The following is a 27,004-nucleotide window of genomic DNA, read 5'->3' on the forward strand; positions in this document are numbered from 1 at the left end:
AGGAATCTTGTACACAAACATGAAAGGATCACGGAGCCCATTAAACAGAGCAATGTGAGGATACAGAACATTAATTAATGTAGGTGGCTGAAGAAGGTTGAAGAAAGTTTAGACCTTTCCAAGATGCCCTTGGTAAATCTGAAGAAGTAATACTGAAGAAGAAGAGAGACCCCACGCCTTTACTTTTGCCTTTATTTTCCCATTTTGAAGTATAAACGCTTTCCTTGGGGAGCTTCTCATTGGACACACAACCTCTGTTCACTTCACAATCCAGCCCCTTAATGGCTCTTATTATTTTCTATCACTTCACGTTGGCAATAAAAACAGGATCAATTTTAAGCATTTCATATTTATAAAATCCTGCTGGATGCTCCTGAGTTAAAATGTCTAAATATGACTATGAGCAGTGATGGGTGAATTTATTTGGCAGGCATGGATGTCTGCGTTTCGCTGCTCGCTGCGAAACTGAGACGCAAAGTCGTTGGCAAAAAATTGGATGCGTCAAAATTGGCATGGGCATAAAAATTGTCGCATGTCAAAATTATTTGGACACGCATTGACTTTAATTCATTTGGACAAAATAGTCGTGCGTATAAAAATTGTCACTCACGTCAAAATAATTTGGACGCCTATTGACTGCAGTGCGTTTCACAAATTTTCATTGTTTCGCAATTTTTTTTGGCAAAGGCAAACGAAACATATTCACCCATCAGGTCCAGGTTCTTGCAGGTTTATATTTATGGTCCATATCCTGGATTCTGTATGTCACACCCCTGTCTCAATACTACATATTCCAACTCTTCTATCCACTAAATCAACAAAGAAGTTGTCTAGTTTCTGGTGCAACCGCGTGATTGTAATGTCCCATACAGTACGGAACATCTGGTTGCTAAAATCCCATTTACTCTACAAAGCATATATCCCTATGTATTATAAAAGGCAGTAAGTTTGCCAAGGAGCAGTAACCTATAGCAACCAATAAGATGTTTGCTTTTAAACAGGTGACCAGTAAATGCTATCTGCCGATTGGTTGCGATGGGTTACTGCTCCTGGGCAAACTTAGTGACTTTTATTACATAACCCCCATAGTCATTTAAATGACAGACTGTAATGTGCCCCATAGACAGGCCAATAAAAGCTGCCGACAGACCAAGTTGGCAGCCAAGTGTGGGGCCATCCGACGGGCGTCCCCAATCGATATCTGGATCACGGTCACCTCCATTCTGATCCGATCGTCATAGCCCACGATCGGATCAGCCCGATAATGCGACAAACGAGTGGATCTCCCTGTGTATGGCCATCATAAGATGAATAAAATCTAGCCCCAGGACAAATCTGATTTCTAGTTTATGGAGGGCTCCAACAACTCTTTCAGGCTGGAAAGAGAACACCCAACCCATCATCTCCACCTCTGTCAAAGATACATATACAAACCCCTGTGCACCACTCACTGAAGCCATCACCCTAGTCATCAACCCTGAAGAGAACACCAGGTATATACCAATGTTTATTATGCCTCAATTTGTTATTGTTCAAATGTGTTTCCATGCATGCAATATAAAGCCATGAGTAGTATCCCCAGGAGGGGAGGTATTTCAGCTGATCACAGGTGATGTGAGAACAGGCCCAGTTACCAATTACACATGTACCTGCAGTAAGTGGCTGAAAGGTAGATTGAGCATTCCCGTTACAAGGTGAGAGACCGAGACAAAAAAGATCAATATAGGGGCAGGGGGAAGCTGATCAAAAGACCATTACAGAACCAAGACCCTAGGCTTCAATGTTATTGCTTTATTGTACTTTAGAAATATAGATCAGCAAACAATAATGTTAAAAATGTTTCCCCTTACAGGAAACCACAGCCCTTTACCAGTGAAGAACTGTACCTATAAATACTGTATGCCCCTAGTAACGGCTCCATCTTTCTTTCCGTTCATTCAGTCGGATCCAAGTGTTGGAGTTACAATAAACAAAATCGAAATACAAGGCTTATTTATAATTAATTCAGATTCACGTTAAATAGCAGCATAAAACCAATGTATTTTACATTAGCACTAGATTCTACTATAAATGTAAACTTAATTTCTGCCAAAATTTGAATAATTTCTGATAATCCCCTTACCTTGGCTTCTCAACAGCAGTCCAGAGCATACTGAGCATGTGCAGTGCCACTGACATAAAGATGGACCAACCCGACCAGAAGTTGGGGAGCGGCTGTGGACAACTTTGAAGGCCTAGATCTACTTCCAGCTGTCCAATCAGCACATTAGCAAAACCTATAATGTTCATGCACTGATTGAGAAGGGATTGGAATTAAGGGGTACCCTCTCTGCTCCACCGCTAGATTTAGAAGCGATTGTTGGAATTTAACACAAAATTGCAAACTGGAGAGCCGCTAAAGAAAAAGCTAAATAACTCAAAAACCACAAATAAAATGAAAACCAATTGCAAATTGTATCAGTATCACTCTCTTCATCCTACTAAAAGTTAACTCAGATGAACAACCCCTTTAACCCCTTTATGGCAGCCATACATACAGGTCCGGATTTACATACTGGGCGCCCCTAGGCCCACTGCCGTTTGTCGCCCTTGTCCCCTCCCCTTTATTCGTGAAAATTTTCATCATCTGGACTGGAGCAATGGGGATTGGCGTACAGGAAATTTTAAAAATGATTGTACCCAGTATTTTAGAACCAATGTTGGTGTGGTTGGGCAGCATGCTGCCCCCCTAAATCCTGCCGCCCTAGGCCCAGGCCTATGTGGCCTTTCCACAAATCCGTGCCAAAATACATAGGCCAAACGGGCACAGTACTTATTGTATGGTAACTTTTATCTGAAGAGCCCATATGATTGGAACAGCAGGAACCATAGCCAAGATGTAGCTTCTCTGGATATATATATATATATATATATATATATATATATATATATATATATATATATATATATATATATATATATATATATATATATATATCCAGACGACTGTTCAAGGAGAACCGAAATACGTTGATGTGGGGGACCATGTGAAGGTTCAATAAATCCATTCTTTATTTGCTATGCCCATCAAGGCTTCACACACACACTTCTGTTGTGCCAAGTATTACTTTTCCTGATAATTTACTGTAGCTGATTATTATACTCAGTTTTTTTTTTCATTAAAATGTCAGGCTTAGTAAATGCAACAATACAGAAAAGAAGTGTACAGTTTTCCAATCTGGAGACAAAGTGACAGGTACTTCAGCTAAAAGTCTTTTAATCTTTATTCCTTATTCCTATTGAAACTACATGAGCTGTTTCCCTCATGTTTCAATCAGCATTAAAAAACTCTATGATTTTTTTCATTATATGTTTAAAACCCTCTGATCATTTGATGTCCCTTACATAGATTAAAACATATAAGAGATAAGAAATGCAGCTTTCGGGAATACTTGGCAAGTGTATATGAGCGATATACAGACATAAGTTCCTTTGTGAAGCAATAACTTGCCTTTTCCAATTGTACAAAGGAGCCTTTATGATCTCAAATCTGATATCAAAATGATATTAAAATAGATTAAAAGTGTTAGAACTGGAGGCTTCTGGACCAAACTGGCTTGACAAAGACAGAGCGAGAGTAGATGCAAAATAAATGGGTCCTTTGTCTGTCGGTGGAATTCTGTGAGTTCTACAACAGATGGAGGGTCACTTTATAGACATCACCAACATGAACAGTTGCTACACATGGAAATTCTGTGGGTTTGTGTCAGAAAATGAACTGCTCATTGCATGTCAAGCCATGTGCCCATTGTAAGCAAGGAAGGTTCATGTTTTATTAATAAAAGAAGCCCTGAGTTTGCACCAGAAACATACTCCTCTCCGGAGCAGGAAAGGTGAAAGGGGCAGACCGAGGAGCAACTGGGCTCTGCTGCTTCAGATTGCCGGCTGGCCTAGTTTACCCTTGACTATAATAATCTGAGTGCAATATACCAACTGAGTCCCTGTTACCTGACCCACAACCCATTCTGTGACCAGTTGACCACCATAAACCATTGGTGCTGTTGCCGAACCAGAAGTGACGTCATCAGGAGTGGGTTGGGGTAGAAAAAAACCACAGGGTTTATAAAGTTTAAAGAGGTAAAGCTTGTGTATATTGAGATCCGTGACCTGCCGACCCTCACCTATACCAGTATCTATAAGCAGGTTACACTGCAGATGCCTGACCCGATGGAGAACTCTACTGTCACTACTGTGCCAAAGCTGTGACTCATGCCACCATTAGAAACCTAAATATATTCTTGCTGGCGACAGCAAATCACAGAGTATTAAATATGACAACACCCGCTCTCACATTTTTCTACCATCTATAAATAAAATCCGTTTTTATTTTTGGGTGCATCAGCGTGAACAGAACAATGCCTTATTTGTGCTCTTTTATTATAACCGATCCAGAAGGCATATCATTTGCAGATGTCAAAGAACTTTACAATCCATGAAAATCAATTGTGTTCAGCCTGTGTGACTCAATAGAATCATCTTAATAACCCCATACAATAATCCTCTGTACAAATGAATAAGAGGAAATGTGGCAGCAAACAGGAGGAAATAGCCATGCTCTTTTCACTTAGTCATTTCTCTCTCTCTATTTTAGGTAATTTCACTGTTAAAACACAATGGCCTTTACATAAAACCCTTTCTTTACTGCAAATATTCTTTGATAAGGCAAGCTTGTAAGAAAAAGTTACAGAATGCTATATGTGTTTATCTCTGGTACCGGTATGGAATATCTGGAATGCTCGTGACAAGGGTTTCCCAGATAAGGAGAATTTTCATAATTTGGAGCATAATTTCTTAAAGGGGAAATAAAGTCTAACATAGAATAAGGCTAAAAATGCTGTATTTTGTATACTAAACATAAACAAGCCTAATCAAACAAATGATTTATGCTTTCAAAGTTGGCCACAGGGGGTCACCATCTTGTAACTTTGTTATACATCTTTGCAAGACCAAGACTGTGCACATGCTCAGTGTGGTCTGGGCTGCTTAGGGATTGTCATAAATTATCAAAGCAGCACAAGTCAAATGATTAATAAGAAGAGTATACAGACTGCACTGGGTCCTGTGTTGTCATGTAATCTAATGTGGATTTTATAGTTTTTGTATTGTTTAATACAAACTTTCTCCAACTCTGCAGAACCAGTGGCTGCAGCAAAATAAACCTCCTAATAGAATTCCAGTTTATCTGTTTAAATCTGGCTCCATGATCTTTGTCCCTGCAGCTGGAGTTGGAAACAGTAAAGGGAATGTAAAGGCAAAAATAAAATCCAATACAAATCTCTACACAGTCGCCGACTGCTCTACAGGGAAACAAACAAAGCTGCTTGAGTTCTGCATGGCTGGGAAGTAAGGCGGGGGCTCCCCCTGCTGTTTATAAATATGATTGTTTCCCTGCAGAGCAGTTAGTGACTGTCTGACAATTCCTATCCACAACAGTAAACAAATGGAGTATTTCACTGTATACAGTCAGGTTTCTTATAAAAATGGTACACATTTTTTAATTAAAGTATATTGGAGATAGGTTTCTTTTTCAATAAAGTAAAAATTCGATTTTATTTTTTTTTTTGCCTTTACATGCCCTTCTTTTTCAATAAAGTAAAAATTCGATTTTATTTTTTTTTTGCCTTTACATGCCCTTTAAGGCTACTAAAACATTTAAACGTTACAGCAAAGGTTTATTTTTCCGCCAACACAAATTTATGCAGCTTAGTTACCATCAAGTATAAGGTAATGGTTTATGTTGACAGAGAAAAGGACATTCTCTTATTTTAGAACTTTCTGGTTAATGGCTTTCCAGATAGATCCCTTACCAGTATATCTACTTCCTCGTGTCCTGAGTTACCCCTATTACATATCATGAATTACCCTTAGACTTACCCTTATGTAATAACATGTTAAAAAATCAGGTTCAAGCAACACATATTGTTCTATCTATTTATCTAAAAATGTCTCCTTAAAATACCATGCAAATGGGTAACACGTGTTAAAATGACGTAGACAGTAGTATTTTAAGACAGCTTCCTGCACGTCTTTGTTTTTTATTTTTTCCTTGTTTTTGTTAACCATTTACATACTGGTGTTCTGTGGCTCTCAATTCTGGCTTGGAATTTAGATTGCTATGTGGTTGCTCGGGCTTCATTGGCAAGTTGTATATGTTTGTTTATACAGGCACTTAAACTGGCACATAAGCACTTTAATCAGCAAATGTTCATCAGGTACTGTACGTCAGCAGGAAGATAGGCAGTGGAAAAATAATTAGGGTATGTTGGTACTTATTCAATGGATGGTCACTATTGCACTAAAATGATAATGCCCATTCCCAATCAATATTTTATTTTTGCATACTGTTTTTAAATGGTAGTATTGGATGCAGCGGAGAAACAAGACAGCGCCAGGCCCCCCTTCGAAAAAAAAATTGGAAAGGTCGAGTGCGCATTACCTTGCCCAGCTCTGCTCCTCCTGCATGCTTGAGAATGGGGTAATTAAATACTTTAGAGGAAGCTGATTGGATGAAAACTATTGCACTAAATTGATTATGTCCATTCTCAATCTATATTTTATTTTTGTTTACTGATTTGTTTTTTTTATCTACATATTGTGGATTACAGTCTGGTTGATGATTCATAATTTCGTCACACTATGTATTTTTAAAATATTGTATATAGTTGTGATGACAATAAGAGAATCAAATCAATCCATCATTAACCAAACAAATGTGCAGCAACTTGAAAGATGAATAGCAAATGGCCTGTAGCGTCGGACTGGGATGACAGGGGCCCACCAGAAAACCTTAGACCATGGACCCACTTTCCAAACTATTATTCCTCTACCCCCCCTTAATCTCTTTATTCTCCTAGTCTTTTGTGTCTGCTTACTATAATCTTCCATTATTAAGTATTTCTTCCCCATAAAGAAATAAGGAATAAACATGAAATAGGCTAAATGGTTAGAAGCAAGAGGTCCCTGATTTCCTGGTGGGCCAGTCCAACACTGATGGCCTGAATAGAAAATAATAAGAATAGAGATGAATAGCTAACTGAATAGCTTATCTAGTTAAATAAATAAATAAAAAAACATTCAAAACAAAACATGATGACCATTCGAAAACTTGTTTTAAAGTACCACTTGGTCCAAGACCAACACTTGTGGGCCCCTACAGCAGCCCCATTATATTTGTAATAACACTGCCCTCAAACAGAAGAACTTGAATATAATAAGGCAGGAAATAAAGAAATAGAATGTGCTTACTGAAGTAGACATGTGGACCAGGCCATGCCATGAATGCAATGGGAGCAGGTTAAAGGAGAAGGAAAGTCATCTTGCACTGGGGGTGCCAAATGTTAGGCAACCCCAAGTGATTGTATTGACTTACCTGAAACCCCGGGCCGGTGCTCCTATCAGCAGTTCTTCCAGTGAGCACCACTGAGCGATCCTCTTCCGTCTTCCTCTTTCTTTGCGCGGCTGCACATGCGCAGAAGAGCGAAAAGATGAACTTTAAGTAAAAAGTCGGCTATTTCGTTCTACTGCGCATGCGTGTGCCCTGGGAACTTTGAAGAAAGAAGAAGCCGGAAGAGGATGGCTCTGTGGTGCTCACTGGTATAACCCCAGACCGGTGCAGTTTTCTGCTGATAGGAGCACCGGCTCAAGGTTTCAGAAAAGTAAATACAATCACTTGGGGTTGCCTAACATTTGGTACCCCAAGTGTAAGACGACTTTCCTTATCCTTTAAAGAGTCTGAAAAACTAGCCTGGACCGATGTCAGTCATAGGCTGAATACCTTGCATTTGCTATGACTTGTCTGCTACAAGCGTTGCCAACTTTATCCACGTGGAGCCTACTACAGCCAGTGGGATGGAGGCCTTTACATCGTTAAGAGATGAGAGGAAAGATTTGTATTTTCATTGCCTGGTTAAATCCACTCTTGATAAGTGAAACTCACTCCAGCTTGGGTTGCTAAACATCCAGATGATTTATCCAGTCAATCAACAATGGTGACAGAAAACCAAAACAGCAATGAGCAAATTCTGTAAGTGAATCCCTAAGTTTGTCCCTGGTGGGCAGTCAGCAGGAGAATGGAGATTAATGTGCTGTTAGCAATCATGGGTTAGCACCAAAACACATTTAGGAGAGCATCCCCTCTTTATCACTCAAAGAGACTATTCACATGCACGGACAATGAGCTATTATAATATTTCCAAAAAAAACCCAAATAACTGGGTGCAAGATATTCTCGGCATTAAAGGTTTTTCTCACTAGAAAGGGAAGCCTTTTCTATGTAAACCCAAATGAATGAGCTTACGGCAAAAAGGCGGCTATATTTTTATTTAAAGGGATACTGTCATGGGAAAAAAATTTTTTTTCAAAATGAATCAGTTAATAGTGCTGCTCCAGCAGAATTCTGCACTGAAATTCATTTTTCAAAAGAGCAAACAGATTTTTTTATATTTAATTTTGAAATCTGACATGGGGCTAGACATATTGTCAATTTCACAGCTGCCCCAAGTCATGTGACTTGTGCTCTGATAAACGTCAATCACTCTTTACTGCTGTACTGCAAGTTGGAGTGATATCACCCCCCTCCCTTTTCCCCCCCAGCAGCCAAACAAAAGAACAATGGGAAGGTAACCAGATAACAGCTCCCTAACACAAGACAACAGCTGCCTGGTAGATCTAAGAACAACACTCAATAGTAAAAACCCATGTCCCACTGAGACACATTCAGTTACATTGAGAATGGAAAAACAGCAGCTTGCCAGAAAGCATTTCTCTCCTAAAGTGCAGGCACAAGTCACATGACCAGGGGCAGCTGGGAAATTGACAAAATGTCTAGCCCCATGTCAGATTTCAAAATTGAATATAAAAAAATCTGTTTGCTCTTTTGAGAAATGGATTTCAGTGCAGAATTCTGCTGGAGCAGCACTATTAACTGATTCATGATACTCCCATGACAGTATCCCTTTAACTCTCGGTACTGAGGCAGAATCCCAGATTTTATATAAATTCCATTAAAAGCTGGTTACAAAACCTTGACTCAACAGAAAGGTATTACAAATTGTATACATTTTATGGCCCTTCTCCAATTTTCACCTTTTTCACAATAAGGGGCAGATTTATCAAGGGTCGAATTTCGAGGGTTAATAAATCCTCAAATTCGACCCACTAAGTAAAATCCTTCTAATTCCAATATCGAATTTGAAGGATTTTAATCGATCGATCGAAGGATTTTTATTCAATCATAAAAAACATCCCCATAGGCTAACATTGCACCTCGGTAGGTTTAAACTGCCGAAGTATGTAGTTGAGGTATTTTTTAAAGAGACAGTACTTCGACTATCAAATGGTCGAATAGTTGAAAGATTTTAGGTTCGAGTCGAAGGTCGTAGTAGTCTATTCGATGGTCAAAGTACCAAAAAAAATACTTCAAAATTCAAAGTTATTTTCATTCAAATCCTTCACTCGAGCTTAGTAAATGTGCCCCTAAGGGTTTTTTTTTACTAAAATCCGAATTTTTCTCATTATTTTAACAAAATAACTTCGACCAGACTCATATCCACATTTTTACCTTATTTAAAAATAAATTAATTAGAAAAATTCGGTGCAGGAAAATACTCTATAAACTCTCAATAAAATTGTGAAAGAAATTTGAAACCTACGATTTTTTTTCATATTTAACACCCGAAAACTCAGACTTTTTTGGCTTATCATCCGCAAACTACAAATTTTTCGGATCATACGCAAACCCAACGCAGATCATGACATCTTCTAATTGTGGAAGGGACATCTGCCATTGACTTCTACATGACCTCAGCAGGTTTTAGATTGAGTCTTTTTTGGTTTGAATTTTAACAGCCTCGGGTATAATAAATCACGAAAAATTCGAGTTTTTTTTATAGGAAAAAATGATGTTTTTCCCATAAAAAAATTGGACTTCAGCAAATAACCCCTTAGTGTCAATGTAGCTGTTCTGTCACAATGCCTATGAAAGGGCAGGTACTTTATGAACATTCATTTTTCATTCATTTCCAACATTGTGTTGGAAAGGAGAACCAGGGGCTCTGCTCAGATCAGTAACACACTTGGAAAAACCAACCTGAAAGCTTGTGACATGGGGAAACAGCTGCACTGCATATTGAGTAGCAGAGGATACACGTTTCCCTTGTTACTGAGACTTTTATTCTGTACTTTTGGCACCAGTAGTTATAGCGTTGCATTAAACCAACAGCCGTGCATAAAATAATGAACTTAAAGGGATCCTGTCATCGGAAAACATGTTTTTTTCAAAATGCATCAGTAAATAGAGTTACTCCAGCAGAATTCTGCACTGAAATCCATTTCTCAAAAAAGCAAACAGATTTTTTTATATTCAATTTTGAAATCTGACACGGGGCTAGACATTTTGTCAATTTCCCAGCTGCCCCTGGTCATGTGACTTGTGCCTGCACTTTAGGAGAGAAATGCTTTCTGGCAGGCTGCTGTTTTTCCTTCTCAATGTAACTGAATGTGTTTCAGTGGGATATGGGTTTTTACTATTGAGTGTTGTTCTTAGATCTACCAGGCAGCTGTTATCTTGTGTTAGGGAGCTGCTATCTGGTTACCTTCCCATTGTTCTTTTGTTTGGCTGCTGAGGGGAAAAGGGAGGAGTGATATCACTCTAACTTGCAGTACAGCAGTAAAGAGTGATTGAAGTTTATCAGATCACAAGTCACATGACCAGGAGCAGCTGGGAAATTGACAATATGTCTAGCCCCGTGTCAGATTTCAAAATTGAATATAAAAAAATCTGTTTGCTCTTTTGAGAAATGGATTTCAGTGCAGAATTCTGCTGGAGTAGCACTATCAACTGATTTATTTTGAAAAAGAAATGTTTTCCCATGATAGTATCCCTTTAAATAGAACAGTAAGTCACTGATGCCGGGGCTAGAGAAAGCAAAGGCATTGGTTGGACATCAGCACCTGCATATAACTAGAAGTGTAACTAGAAGTTACTGTGTATGCTTCGAATTACGGAACATTTTAGCAAAATAATCCAAATTTTTAAAAATGATTTCCTTTTTCTGTGTAATAATAAAACGGTTCCTTGAACTTGATCCAATTAATTGGAATTAATGGAAGCAAAACCAGCCTATTTATTTAATGTTTACGTGATTTTCCAGTGGACTTAAGGTATCCAAGTTACAGAAAGATCCATTATCCGGAAAGCCCCAGGTCCCTAGCATTCTGGAACAGGTCCCATACCAGTACAACAATTTTGAGGTCAGTCCAAACTTTAAAAGGTAGAAGATTTATGTAACAAATATGTATTGGTATTTAGTGACAGTACCAATGCTGCCTCTATTCTCATCCATTGCCACCAAATGTTTAGTTTTATATTCATATTCACATAACAAAGCCCATATAGATGCCATGATCACCATGTGGTCATCCATTGTTCAGGGGTGAATTAGTTATAAACGTGTCGCTTACAGCTGAAACCAGGGGTGTAATAATTCAGGCAGTAGACCCAAAGGCCTCCAGGGACCCAGAAGTATAAAGGAGAACTAACCCCTTAATTAAAAAAAAAAAACCCTACCCTACATAGACCCCCCTCCTTCTCCCCTAACTCTTTACTTACCCTATGGTGCAGATTCAGGACATCAGAGTTCACTTGCACCATCTTCTTCTCTTCGGTAATTTTTGGGTCTTCTTCCGACGCTTTGGCAATTTCTGTAAATTTCGGTGCATGCGCAGTGTCAAAGACCCGAGACTGCTCCAACTGCGCATTCACCGATACGGCACTTGCTTCCCGATGAAGACCGAAGAGAAGAAGATGGCGCCCGTGAACTCTGATCCCCTGAATCTGCACCGAGGGGTAAGTATTATTCCACACAAGGGCAAAACCCAAATCCAATGATCTGCAGAATTTCATGGTAATATTTTGAAAAAAAATCAGTGTATTTTACTATCAGACTTATAAATACATCAGGCATTCTGTTGTACCCTACTATACACAATGGAGGTAGCACTTTTGTGCGTAAGTAAACCCAGTTGAACTGCTATTTTGGTTGCCCAATAAAAGAGACAAAAATACAATGTATAAACAGTGCTTGGAAGTTTGGCCAAGACAGCTAAAAATAATGCTGGAGATTCCACGCATGTTTTATTCTGACAGTTCCGTAAAATTCGTTATACATAGATGTGAATGTGGTAATGATGAAAAAAGGTTCTCCATCACCCAATGTACTGGGGAGGGCAGAAAACATCGGATTATCCCAGGACAAAGAGCTCCGTAACCCACAGTGAAATGCTGTCGTTATTTACTTACAGTTTCCTTAACAAACTTATTATGTGTTCCTGCCCAAGTGAAAATCTGCCCACTCCTATTACATATACCCCTGAAATGATGAAGAACTTTTTTTATTAAGTTCTAACATTAAGCAACTCACTTTTCAAGGCCACATCAACTTATTTAATAGAGGTTCAAGGGAGATCATGAACCTATACCATTGTTTGTATAGGCTCTGTATTGACACCACTGGGATGGGCGAACTTTTTCGCCTTGTTTCAACGCGGAAATAACGCCCATAGACTTGTACGGCATTGTGCGTCAAAAAAAAATTTCGCGGGACAACATGTTTTTTGACGCCCATAGACTTTAATGGGCGTCGGTTTGCCGGCGGCGAATTTTTGCCGAAACTAAACGGATCCAATTCCCCATCCCTAGAAACCAGTACTTCTACTGACATAAGTATAATGTCTCCCTACTACAGGTAGTAAATACATGGCTTGTGCATGCCGCCACTGCACTCTGTCCCTAGTAACGGATTACCAGACTCAAGTATTTTTAAATGAGCACTTAAGGGGTGGGGCCTTATTAACTGAATATGTACTGTATGTACTGTACTGTATGTACTGATTTGTACTGAAGTGCCCCGACTTTATCTTTGATCTCGTACACTGAACAGCCATATACATTGATTCTAACTTAATTGGCTTTTGGCAGAGAGAGCAGAATACGTGGCAGGTGCACTTAGATACTTTTGTAACAATTTAAGATAAGCAAAGAAACAATTGTAACAATTTAAGATAAGCAGGTCTCTTGGGGTATTGTGACTTGCAGCTTAAAGGGCAATTCACCTTCATTAGCAAAACTGTAATAACACATAAAAACCACAGAATTGTGTTAAAACTAGGGATGCACCGAATCCAGGATTCGGTTCGGGATTCGGCCAAGATTCGGCCTTTTTCAGCAGGATTCGGATTCGGCCGAATCCTTCTGCCCGGCCAAACCGAATCCGAATCCTAATTTGCATATGCAAATTAGGGATAGGGAGGGAAATCACGTGACTTTTCGTCACAAAACAAAGAAGTAAATTTACTTCCTTGTTTTGTGACGAAAAGTCACGTGATTTCCCTCCCCATCCCTAATTTGCATATGCAAATTAGGGTTCGGATTCGGTTTGGTATATGGCCGAATCTTTCACAAAGGATTCGGGGGTTCGGCCGAATCCAAAATAGTGGATTCGGTGCATCCTTAGTTAAAACTTTCATAACCTGCCAAATTTTGTAAAATGAACATGATAATTAGGGGGTGTGGCCACAAAATGGGGGCATGGCCAAAGAATTTGACAAATCTTTTTGTCCCTTTTTCTATTTCCAAAATATTTGGAGGTATGAGACTGTTACGATTTTGTACACAGATCAGCAGCATGTGATAAATGCAAGTAGGTTTAAGACTAATTGCAGTTTTGACATAATAGTATTCTGTAATTATGGTTTATTACTATTAAAGCCTTACTGGAATGTGTCAGTGGAAAAAGGTAGAAAAGGAGACCACGGGGATTTAAAAAGAAAAAAAAAAGCACAGGCAAGTAAACAACAACAATGTGAGCAGTAAAAGCATTTACTGTCTATTAATACAGGTTACGTCTGAAGCTTGCAGTAACTTGAATCACTGAATGCATTATTCTTCATTATTCTTCATTATTCTTCATTATTCTTCATTATTCTTCATTATTCTTCATTATTCTTCATTTCCCGCTACAAAGGTCAAGTGAATTCTGGCAGCACTCAAAGTCATGGCGAGATTTACCTTAAATAGTCATACCGCTATAATCCTCTGATCATGATAAACACCCCCCCCCCTCTCCAAAAAAAGCAAATATTTCTATTTACAAGGCCTAGGGCATCAGCATCAATGGGAGCAGAATGAAATTGGGTACATTCTAAAAGATATTCCAATACACTTTATTATTGCTTTATTATTTACTGTATGTCCTCGCAGAAAAAATGAAAAGTGTCATATGTATTTTTTCTGCATAAACCTGTAAGTGCTGGACTTTGCTACCAGGCATTTATTCTATTTTTTCCATGTGCGCCGTTCTTGGATTATACACACACACATATATGGGTATCACAATAATAGACGCGCTCCTGAACTTCATAACGAGGTGATTAAGGTGATATTTAAGGGTAGGACTACATGGACGATTTTGGAGCGATCCGACGTGCTGCGCAAAAACGCAGGTGTCCAATCGGATGTGACTGAAATAAGGCAAGTGAATGCATTGTCGGCTGGTGCCGCAGCGTTGATCCGACGCGACACGACTGCCGGATGCAGACAATGCACGCTGGGTCTGCATCCTACAATCGGATCAACGCTGCGACTTCATCCGACATTTCCATTACTTACCTTATTTCTGTTGCATCCGATTTGATGCCTGCGTTTTTGCGCAGCACGTCAGATCGCTCCAAAATCGTCCATGTAGTCCTACCAGGCCTGGACTGAGATTCAAAATAGGCCCTGGCATTTCAGGTACACAGAGGGACAAACAGGCCACACAGAAGCCCAAACAGCCTCCCACCAGCCCAATATACAGTGGCCCTCTATGGCAATTTACAGCAGCCCCTCTGGCATTTGCCAGAACTGACAGATTGCCAGTCCGGGCCTGAGTCCTACCCTTATTGTGACAGCACCTTGGGATGAGCTGATTTTACTGGAGTGCACCACGTATGAGGACTATATATATATATATATATACATATACGTATACGTATATATATATATATATATATATAAGTGTGTATATATACAGTATATACATATATTCAATTTATTAGCTCAAGGCTCTGTTGGTCAGATCACTTAGCAGAACAAAAAACCGATTAATGCCAATGAAGTCTGTTTTGTTTTCTGCTGAAACCACTTCTACTGATTATTTGGGTACAGGAGGCAGTTCATTGGATATTGCTTCAAAGTTCCTACAGAAAAGGGTCCTTGATGCACCCATGCAAATTATTATGTAATTTATTCAACATGTAATTTATTCAAAGGAGGAAAGCAACAGTGTATTAGTGCCCTTAATGCAAATGCATAAACCATTTTTTTTCTCTGTTCTCATCCTGCGTGGGATGTGTATCTTAAATCAGTAAATCTGGTTCCAAGGCCAAATAGGGGATTTACAGACAAAGAGTTGAAAGGCCATAATTAAAAAATAATAGCCTGAAATATTATAGAGTGAAGGATAATGAAATTGTGCCTGATATACATATAAGTAGAAGGTTCACCAACTCATGGCATATGTGGAGTGCCCAGCAAAATGTATTTCTGTGAACTAAACAAATGGATCCTCAGCAGTATACAGTATATATCCCACCACACTACTCCAAGTGGGATGGGATAGACCCCTACAATAACTTTATAAAGAATTCAGAGTAAGATTTTGAGAAGTTTGGGCCAGAGGTACAGGCAACTCTCCATCTGTTGTACAATATATGTGTCCTGAATGTACAGTAGAATAACCCATAGAATAGAATAACTGTAGTTCAGCAACAGGCAGAGAGAAAATGTTTGGAATCCCTGGATTTTATAAAGTTATGAGATTTAACAGTAAATATAATATGATGAGAGTTATAGGAGAGGGTGAAATGGGAATATCAGGTCTATTTTTAGGAAGGCAGCACTTTGCTGGTCTCCACCACAGTCATTATGATTAGTGATGAACACATATTTTTACCAGGCATGGATTCAATGCAAAATTACTAATTTAGCCATCTACAATATTTTTGCAAAAATAAACAAAATCCGCTGCAAAAAAAATCGCCAAGACAAAATTGTCGTCGAGACCAAAAAGTTGCCATAAGATAAAAACGACCGTTGACTTCAATGAATTTGGACGAAAAAGTCACTGAGACAAAAAAGTTGCCACAATAAAAATGCCTGTTGATTTTAATGCATTTCGAGTGAGAAAACAATCGTTGCACATGTACATTTTGCAGTTTCAGTCCAGGAACTAAGGGTAGAACTACACGGGCGTTTTGACATCCGATACCTTCTATTCCGACACAACGTGAGGAAGCGCAGGCTGGATACGCCGAATCTAAGGTAAGAAATAGGAATGTCGGATGTTGTCGCAGTGTGCATCGAACACGGATGAAGACGCAACATGTAGGGGCCCATTCACTAAGTTCGAGTGAAGGAATAGAGGGAAAAAATACTCGAATTTCGAGTCGTTTTTTGTGCTCCTCGACTATCGAATTGGCGTAAATTCGCCTGAGTAGAATGATTCGAATAGATTGAGCGCAAAAACACTGCGACTATTGGCCCATTCGATAGTCGAAGTACTGTCTCTTTTAAAAATACTTCAACTGCCTACTTCACCACCTTAAACCTACCGAATTGCTTTAAAAGCCTAATGGAAAGTCCCATAGGCTTGTTTTCTAAGTTTTTGATCAAATAAAAAGGCGTTCGATCGATCATTCGATCGAATGAAAATCCTTTGATCGAATATGCGATCGTGCGACTATTCGCCGGGCGAATATTCGCCCATTCGACTATTCGCCAGCGCGTAAATTTGCCCGAATTGCCTATTCAATTCTATTCCCCAGTTGAATTTCGAGGGATTTAACCCCTCAAAATTCGACCCTTGATACATCTGCCCTGTAGCGTTCGCATCCGACAGTCAATTTGTGAAGAATGCATGCTGCGACAACGTCTGACATTCAATGCCCTTGATGAAGTATCAAGCATACGAAATGCGTTGGGCTATTAATTGCTGAATAAAATTATTACTGTACACAAAAAACCATTAAGCCTAATGAATATCTGTTATATAAGTGTGTAAAACTGATCGAAAACCAAACACCAGACCACCTGGCAATTGGAGCCGCAGCGTCTGCCACAAGGATCAGAAACCATTCCGGAAGTCCTAGACAGGCCCGCCAGCAACGTGGGAGGAACCGACAGTAGTGAATCCACCTCTGGAAACCGCTCCAACGAGACTACCGGATTATACGTTTTGTGGCTTAATAGTTAGCATTCCGGGGCTCTTAGAATAAGAGCCTAAAGGTACTTCACCATATGCGATTTATTCAGCAGGGAACGTGGAAAGAACACCTATATACTACATGCCTGAACTCTACATCTCTCTTGTGAGTAATTCCAACTCTGCACCTAACCGCATTTAGAGAAGTAAATACACTATATAACGTATTCTTTTTCCTTAGGATCGGAGAAATATGGCTTTTCATTAATTGCGCACTGAACCTGCCTTACATTACAAGTCACACGTGGACTAGTGGGTCACTTTTTTATCGGTGCTGCTCAATCATTTGACTCTGACTTAGTGCGGAGTTTCCCTACCAAACAAATCGATTATTCCTATTACTTACATTAGATTCGGCACATCCGATGTGACGCCTGAGATGCGCCGTGTCGAAACAGAAGGTATCATAAACGCTCGTGTTGTTCTACCCCTAGAAGCAAAAATATGGCTTTTCACTGAAATGCTCATGTGCACCCGAATCAGGCCATAGATCCGGGAAGAATAAGAAAATGCCATTTCTCTGGTGCAGTTTTAATGACCCCAGAACAGGGTTTCAGGTAAGTGATTATAATCACGGGCAAAATGCCGACGTCCTGAATTGTTTGGTCAAGAAGGAATAAGAAGAAGAAGAATGAAAGAACGAATAATAGATTTTCAAGTTATAGAATGAGACCCAGGCTCCAATAAAAGTAAAACCATAACACAACAGCATACAATGTTATTATTCATTATTCCACACTTTCTGCCCTACAGCTTGGGGGGATTTAACCCTTCAGCAAAGAACAATAGGCAAAGTAACAGCCAGGAAATATGTAAAGCTGACATGGTGCCAAAGAACAGTAAAGAAAAAATACAACCAATTTATATGTGAGGTTACACAGCTGTTCAGCAATGAAAAAAGTAGGAGAAACTTTTATTAAACTGAACTGTGATTTGAAATGTCCAAATCAATGGACTGAAAATATGTTTAATTCAGTCCATTAATTCAAATGAATCTAAAAATACAGTATTTAGTGACAAAGCCCACCGGTATTGTAAAAAGGGTGTTTTCAATGGACTAGAAAGAAGCAGAGGTTGGGCAAACGGACAGTTTGGTTTGACTCACTGATATTATTTGGGCTGAAACGCGGCATTTTATAAGTAACAAATAAGCCCCATGCTCATTTTTTTTTTATCCTTATATACAAGTATAGTGTATCTGATATACCAGCCATTCAGATATCTGTATATCTGTATATCTGTTTATCTGTATATATGAATTTGTATACATAAGCTGCCATGTTGCTCTCATGGCACCAGTCTACTGACATTTCTGAGAATAAATCAGCAATACAGCAGCTCCACTGGAATTGTATAACTCAAGATTTGCATAAGTCTGTGCAATTTATAAGCTCTGTCCTCATATGCCAATACATTTTTAATGCAAAAATTACATATAAACAAATAGGAGTATAAGAATAACATATAAGGGGCACATTTATCAAGGGTTAATTAACGATTAAAAGTCCTTCGATCGAACGATAAAATCCTTCGAAACGAACGATTCGAAGGATTTTAATCCATCGATCGAACGATTTTTCTTCGATCAAAAAAAGCTTAGCAAACTGATGGGGAAGGTCCCCATAGGCTAACATTGTACCTCGGTAGGTTTAAACTACTGAAGTAGGTAGTCGAAGTTTTTTTTAAAGAGACAGTACTTCGACTATCGAATGGTCGAATAGTCAAACGATTTTTAGTTCGATTTCGTAGTAGCCTATTCGAATGTAGAAGTACCCAAACAAATACTTCGAAATTCAACGTTTTTTATATTCGAATCCTTCACTCGAGCTTAGTAAATGTGCCCCTAAGAGTTTCTACAGTCAAAAAAGTGCACTGTTTTTTCTACTATAGAACAAAATCAGCCAAATTTCTATAATAGCACTAGAAGTGTATAATTACTGCAGAAATGGATAATGGGTATATTAACACCAGACATGCCATTATAATTACTGCAGAAAATGGATAATCAGCATATTAACCCCATTAACAAATGCCATATCTGATGTACTGAACTTGTTGATCCAACCTAAAGGTTTAGCATCTCTATAGTAGTAATGATCCAGGACTTCAAAGTCGTCATAGGAGTTTCCCATCTTGGATTCTGTTATTTCGGTCTGTGACACTCACATGCTCAGTGGGCTCTGATTGGCTGTTGAGAAGCTAAGCTTAGGGCTCGTCACTAATTATCCAGCAGAAAATGAGCTTCCCTGGCTGTAATATAAGCTGATGCTACAGGTTTGCTGATTATTCAATTCTGATGCTAATTGCACTGGTTTCTGTGCTGCCATGTAGTAATTATGTGTATTAATTACTAATCAGCCTTATATTGTGACATTTCTATTCTATGTGTACTGTATATTGTGAGTGGCTCCCTAAGCTCAGTAAGTGACAGCAGCACAGAGCATGTGCAGTGAATCAGCAGAAAAGAAGATGGGGAGCTACTGGGGCATCTTTGGAGACACAGATCTTTACTGCTAAAGGGCTGTGGTTGCCTTGGGCTGGTACAGAAGCACAAAACATAATGTACAACATTTATACCTACTTCTTTAGTTAGGCTTTAGTTCTCCTTTAGAATAGAAATAAACTGATGCCCAACTGAATCTGGGCATGGGTGGGCAGATTTCATCTGAAATTCAATATCTGTGGCCTACAGAAATCTGATCTTTATGGTACTATACATAATTATCTGTGGATTCAGCTGAGCAGGTCAAGCATATAATATACAGTATAATATATATCTATGGCCAGTTACAGGATGAATACAGATTGAGTTTCTGCTCCAATCTAGTTATTGCCTACCAAAGCATGTACCTGTGCTGGAAGCAGACATTGCTGGCACAGTTATTCTGGGCAAGGGGTAAGTACCATCCTCAGACTATTCTTGGCCTATAATCAGGTCTCAGTCCATTCTGATGTTACAGTTCTCTGTGGTGCTGGATGAAAGAATCTAAGCTTAAAGGAACAGTAACACCAAAAAAGTGTTTTAAAGGAATGACAATATAATGGATCAATGTTTTGCGCTGGTAACACTTGTGTGTTTGTTTCAGAACCTATAGTTTATATAAACAAGCTGCTGTGTAGCCATGGGGGCAGCCATTCAAGCACAGGATACACAGTAGATAACAGATAAGTACTACTATAGTTTCTATAAACAAGCTGCTGTGTAGCCATGGGGGCAGCCATTCAAGCACAGGATACACAGTAGATAACAGATAAGTACTACTATAGTTTATATAAACAAGCTGCTGTGTAGCCATGGGGGCAGCCATTCAAGCACAGGATACACAGTAGATAACAGATAAGTACTACTATAGTTTCTATAAACAAGCTGCTGTGTAGCCATGGGGGCAGCCATTCAAGCACAGGATACACAGTAGATAACAGATAAGTACTACTATAGTTTATATAAACAAGCTGCTGTGTAGCCATGGGGGCAGCCATTCAAGCACAGGATACACAGTAGATAACAGATAAGTACTACTATAGTTTATATAAACAAGCTGCTGTGTAGCCATGGGGGCAGCCATTCAAGCACAGGATACACAGTAGATAACAGATAAGTACTACTATAGTTTCTATAAACAAGCTAGTCATGGGCAAGTCTGGCGCAAGAGGTAACGTTTAGTAAAATCCACATCTTAGTGAATTTGCATAGTTACGTCCATTCGCCAGAGCGCAAATTCACCAAGCGTTAGGGAGAGAAGTACCACTAGAGTCTATCTTCTTCGCTAGAGAAGTTACGCCAGTAACCATTAATAAATCGGAATGACGTCGTGCTGGCAAATTTTCGCCAGCGTTATTCACTTTGCCCTTCAGTAAATTTGCCCCTTAGTCTAACCCCAGAAGAAGATCGCGTGGAAGAAGATGTCGTCGGTGAACTCCCTAGACTGGACCTGCGCAGAAGGGTAAGTAACAAGTTAGGGGCATTTGCCCAGCAGGACGGGTAGGCCAGGGGGGAGGAGGGAGGGTGGGCAACACACGGGAGGGGGGGTGGGTGGTTTGCGCCGACTAGGTTTCCTTCCCCTTTAAGGGTGGGCTCATGTGCAGGGCATTAGAGAAATTTTTTTTGGCTTTACTATGGCTCATTCTACATATGTATTAAAAAGTGGCCACTTCAAGCATTTGCCCCAGCATTACTAATAAAGACGTCCAATATGACTTTTAGGTACCACCCAAATTTAAATTTACCTAATTACAAGAGTGCTAGCAAAGTTTTGTTAGGCAGAAATGAACGCTAGCGCACATCCGAAGTAACGCTAGCGAAAATTCACCATCGTTCGGCTGCTGAGACACAACTTGGCATTTTTCCCACTGTAGAACAGCTCTTCACAAACATGCCCTAAAGCATCATGAGATTTTAAAATAACTGTTTATCCCAATGAAGTGTATTTTTAGGAAACCAAGATTATGGCTGGTTTGGTGACCAAATACCAGATTAAGTATTTAAGGTGTATCTCCTTTTAATTAATATTCAGTACAGGTATGTGATCCATTATTTGGAAACCCGTTATCTAGAAAGGTCTGAATAATGGGAAGGCCAACTCCCATAGACTCCATTTTAAACAAATAATTCAGATTTTTTTTTTTTTTACAAATGATTTCCTTATTCTCTGCAATAATAAAACAGGAACGTGTTCTTGATCCCAAGTAAGATTTAATTAATCCTTATTCGAGGCTATCCTTTTGGGTATATTTCATCTTTAAATGATTTTTAGCATATTTAAGGTATCTCAGGTTCTGAGAATTCTGGAAAACAGGTCCCATACCAGTATAATGTATTTATATTGTATTTAGGGGCATTTGAGGCAAAGTGAACAATTCTCCTCGGGTGGCACCACTGCAGGAGGTGCAAATAGTCTCTTTCAGCACAGGAAAATGAAGAAGCAGTCTATGTGAATTTATCTACTCTCCTACCTGGCACAGGGGATGTATGTTAAAGGGGGGTTCAGAATGGCCACGATCACCCCCAATTTTATTGATGAATGAAAACTAAAAATTATGATTTAAGATAAAAAGAATAGCAACCTATTTCGCTTCCTGATCCATAGTTTAAGAATCTTTGGGGGTACACATCACTCCAGGACGTATGAGAAGTGTTTATGAACTTTTTTTACCCCCTTTTTGGCACAATGTGACTGTAGTACGAGGCATAAGATACTGGACTTCATAGCAAATCATTATACTATGAGTTTGTGCCAGCATGGTTTTATGCGTAATAGATCTTGCCAGACTAACTTAATTTCTTTTTATGAGAAGGTAAGTAGAGACCTCGATTCTGGGATGGCAGTGGATGTGATTTACTTTGCTAAAGCATTTGATACAGTGCCACACAAAAGGTTACTGGTTAAATGAAGGAATGTTGGCCTGGAACATAGTATTTGTACCTGGATAGAGAACTGGCTAAAAGATAGACTACAAAGAGTGGTGGTAAATGGAACATTTTCTAATTGGACCAGTGTTGTTAGTGGAGTACCGCAGGGCTCTGTACTAGGTCCCTTGCTTTTCAACTTGTTTATTAATGACCTGGAGGTGGCCATTGAAAGTACTGTTTCTATTTGTGCAGATGAGACTAAATTGTGCAGAACTATAGGTTCCATGCAGGATGCTGCCACTTTGCACAGTGATTTGTCTAAACTGGAAAACTGGGCAGCAAACTGGAAAAGGAGGTTCAATGTTGATAAATGCAGGTTATGCACTTTGGCAAAAATAATATAAATGCAAGTTATACACTAAATGGCAGTGTGTTGGGAGTTTCCTTAAATGAGAAGGATCTTGGGGTCTTTGTAGATAACAAGTTGTCTAATTCTGGGCAGTGTCATTCTGTGGCTACTAAAGCAAATAAAGTTCTTGTATAAAAAAGGGCATTAACTCAAGGGATGAAACATAATTATGTCTCTTTATAGGTCCCTGGTGAGGCCTCATCTGGAGTATGGGGGCAGTTTTGGACTCCAGTCCTTAAGAGGGATATAAATGAGCTGGAGAGAGTGCAGAGACTAAGTGCAACTAAACTGGTTAGAGGGAGGGAAGAGTTATATTATGAGGGGAGACTGTCAAGATTGGGGTTGTGTTCTCTTGAGGGAACATGATTAGACTTTACAAGTACATTAGAGGACATTATAGACAAATAGCAGGGGACCTTTTTACCCATAAAGAGAATCACGTACCAGAGGCCTCCCCTTCAGACTAGAGGAAAAGAAGTTTCATTTAAAGGAACAGAGTAGGGGGTTCATCACAGTGAGGACAGTGAGGTTGGGGAATGCACTGCCGGGTGATGATTCAGTTAATGACTATAAGAGGGACTTGGATGATTTCTTGGACAGACATAATACAAAGGCTATTGTGATACTAAACTCTATAGTAAGTATAGATATGGGTATATAGAATTTAATTAAAAGTAGGGAGGGGTATGTGTATGGGGCTGGGTTTTCATTTGGAGGGGTTGAACTTGATTTTTTCAACCCAATTTAACTATGTAACTATGTAACGTGTGTGTCATTGACAGGACAACATGGCTTCCAGCTATGACATGAGCCTCATTGACTGGGGACAGAATAAGAAAAGGAATAAATCTCCATTATTACAAATCAGAGCCGTCACATGTGCGTGTACTCTATACCCTATAAATCACAGACCCAGATGAGACCACACTACACATATGACAGGGAGAGAAAATGCAGGATTGGAACTTTGCAGAATAAGGCAAGGGACATAATACAAAGCTCATCTCATTTTTTTGGGGAGGGGGGAGAAACGACCCAGAGCCATGAGTTTTTGCTGGTGGCAGATCTGGGGAATGAAAGTGACGTGGTTTTTTTTTGCAGCAGCTAAAGAAGGAGACAGGCTGTTTGCTGCAGAGAGGTCACTTTCCAAATATAGCAATATCTGAGCATTCCCCCTGCAGCTCCTGTGACCGGAGAGGAGCGTGGAAGAACTGGCAAAACCCAAACCTAAAATTGAATCACTAGAAAATAAATCCTTTAGCACTGATACTCCCCAGTGATGGGGTGCATGGCACAATGTGCAAGCTCCAAAGCTGCTCCTATTATTAGGGTTACTGCAATGTCTAGGAATTGCTATTAAAACACATGCAGCAGGGCTCAGTACTGGTATAGTGTATGCAGACTGTAATCCGTTGCCCTCTGTATCCTTATAAGATATAAGGTGGGGGTGAGACGTGGTAGCTAGAGCAGTAAGTGACAGCAGACCTACCTTAATGAACTGGTTCAGTGACAGGCAGCTAGTGGATGTTCCAATGGAAGTGTGTGAGTCGCAGGATCGTGATCAGTCGCCGGCAGCAAAGGGAATAAAGGGATCCTTCCCTGGGTGTGAGCTGTCAGGCTGCTCTCTGCTCCACTGGGAAAGTGACGAAATGAAAGGTCTAGTGTGTGTTGCACGAGGCTCTCACTGCAGTAACAGCTGCTGCCATCAACATTCACGCAAAATAACTCAACACCCAACAGCTGAAAGATGAGGAGGGGAACGGTTACACAGACAAAAAGGAGGAGTAGGGGGCTCCACATACAAGGGACTGAGAGATATCACTGTGCCAATCACTTCTATTCAATTCATTTGTAGCCCTGGAAAGTTTGCAAGGAGGGCTGCCGTACATATTGTACAACACTATGGCACATGCTGCAAATACTATGTTTTATGCAAAACACCTTAAATGATACACAAAGTATCAGTTTCATATACATTGGTTTAGCATTGACAGCTGCCTTGGATCTTTGTTTTGTATCCGTAATATTTTATGTAGCCTCCAGCTGTGCTTGAACTACAGCTCCCAGCATCCTTCCATATTCAAAGGCCAATAGGGAAATCTCTGTATGTTTTTATAAAAAAAGAACTTTGTATATTTGCATAATTATATATTTTGTGCAATGCTGTTATGAGTAGGGATGCACCGAATCCACTATTTTGGATTCGGCCAAACCCCCGAATCCTTTGCGAAAGATTCGGCCAAATACCAAACCGAATCCTAATTTGCATATGCAAATTAGGGATTGGAAGGGGAAAACATTCTTTACTTCCTTGTTTTTTGACAAAAAGTCACGCAATTTCCCTCCCCGCCCCTAATTTGCAAATGCAAATTAGGATTCGGATTCGGTTCGGCTGGGCAGAAGGATTCGGCCGAATCCGAATCCTGCTGAAAAAGGCCGAATCCTGGCCGAATCCCGAACCGAATCCTGGATTCGGTGCATCCCTAGTTATGAGTATTTATCCCCCTGCATGGTTGAAAGGGGACATATATATATTCAAAATACTTCTAAATTCAACCATCGAATTGAAATACTTAGACTTCAAATTTCGAAGTCGAAAGTTTTTTTTCATCGAATTTGGGTATCCTGCGGTCGAAGTAAAACCGTTCGATCGAACGATTAAATCCTTCGAATGGTCCCCATAGGCTAACAAAGCACTTCGGCAGGTTTAATTTGGCGAACTATCGAAGTCTAAGTTTTTTAAAGAGACAGTACTTTGATTATTTGATGGTCGAATATTCGAACGATTTTACTTTGAATCGAATTTGAAGTCAAAGTGGTAGTATCCTATTCAATGGTCGAAGTATTCAAAAAATTACTTTGAATTTTTTTACTTTGAAAATTCCATCTAATTCACTTCGACCCTTGATGAATCTGCCCCATAATGTCAAAAACAACTATTCGCCTTTGCATTATACACCCCTACAAATAGAAGGCACTTCAGTATAAGTTCTCTTACGCACGGGCATTTGTGTGTGCGCTCCCCCGCGTTTCGCTTTCTTCCGTTCAGCCGCAGGGGAGCGCAGTAGTAGCCGCGCTGAATTATTGTCAATGAGGCTGTACTCACACAGATGCATGTATGCACCGAACGCAGGTAAAATGCAACATGCTGTGTCCCAACCTGCGTTTGGCGCTTACATGCGTCTGTGTGAGTACAGCCTCATTGACAATAATTCAGTGCGACTTCTCCTGCGCTTCCCTGCGGCTGAACGGAAGAAAGCGAAACGCAGGGGAGCGCACACACAAATGCCCGTGTCTAAGAGGTACAGGTACCAGTCAACTGTTCCATTTCTCCTGCTTTGTTTCCTGGGCTATAGTTAAGCCAGCATTACTGTAGGATAGCAGTAGAGACAGGAGAGGCTATAGGGGCAAATTCACTAAGCGCCGAAGGCTAGCGTTACTTCGCTAGGGTTTGGCCTTTTCGTTACTGCGCAAATTCACTAACGAACGCTGGCGTAGATTCGCTAGTGTTACTTTGCACCCTTACGCCTGGCGAATTTTCGCTACGGACGTAACTACGCAAATTCACTAACGCGCGCAGTGTACTGAACGCTACTTTTTACGCTAGACTTCCTTCGCCACTGCAGACCAGGCGAAGCGCAATAGAGTAGATAGGGATCGTTTAAAAAAAAGTCAAAATTTTTTCTAAGTCCCAAAACACACTGGCGTGTTTTCTACATTATGGGTGATAGGCTGAAAAAGATCAAAACATTTTTTGGGGCTCCCCTCCTTCCCCCCTACATTTCCTGACTCATGGCAACTTACCTAGACAGTGGGCGCATGTGTAGGGCAAAATAAAAATGTTATTTGATGTTTTGAAGGTTTTCTAGGCATTTGTAGTGCTGATACGTATTCCTCCATTGAAATTTG

The 27,004-nt window shown here is 39.8% G+C and overlaps 1 protein-coding gene across 2 annotated transcripts in view; it reads right to left on the minus strand.

The window, feature by feature from the left end:
- Positions 1-24,825, minus strand: part of coro6.S (coronin 6 S homeolog) — a 68,182-nt gene extending 43,357 nt beyond the window's left edge. The window contains exon 1 of one of the 2 annotated variants that reach the window (XM_018248793.2): positions 24,585-24,825. The gene's annotated coding sequence lies outside the window, so the exon portion shown is untranslated. The remainder of the gene's footprint in view (positions 1-24,584) is intronic. The other variant, XM_018248792.2, reaches the window with a different exon arrangement.
- Positions 24,826-27,004: the final 2,179 nt, after the last annotated feature.

This window comes from Xenopus laevis, chromosome 2S (assembly GCF_017654675.1).
Source record: "Xenopus laevis strain J_2021 chromosome 2S, Xenopus_laevis_v10.1, whole genome shotgun sequence".
Classification (NCBI taxonomy): domain Eukaryota; kingdom Metazoa; phylum Chordata; class Amphibia; order Anura; family Pipidae; genus Xenopus; species Xenopus laevis.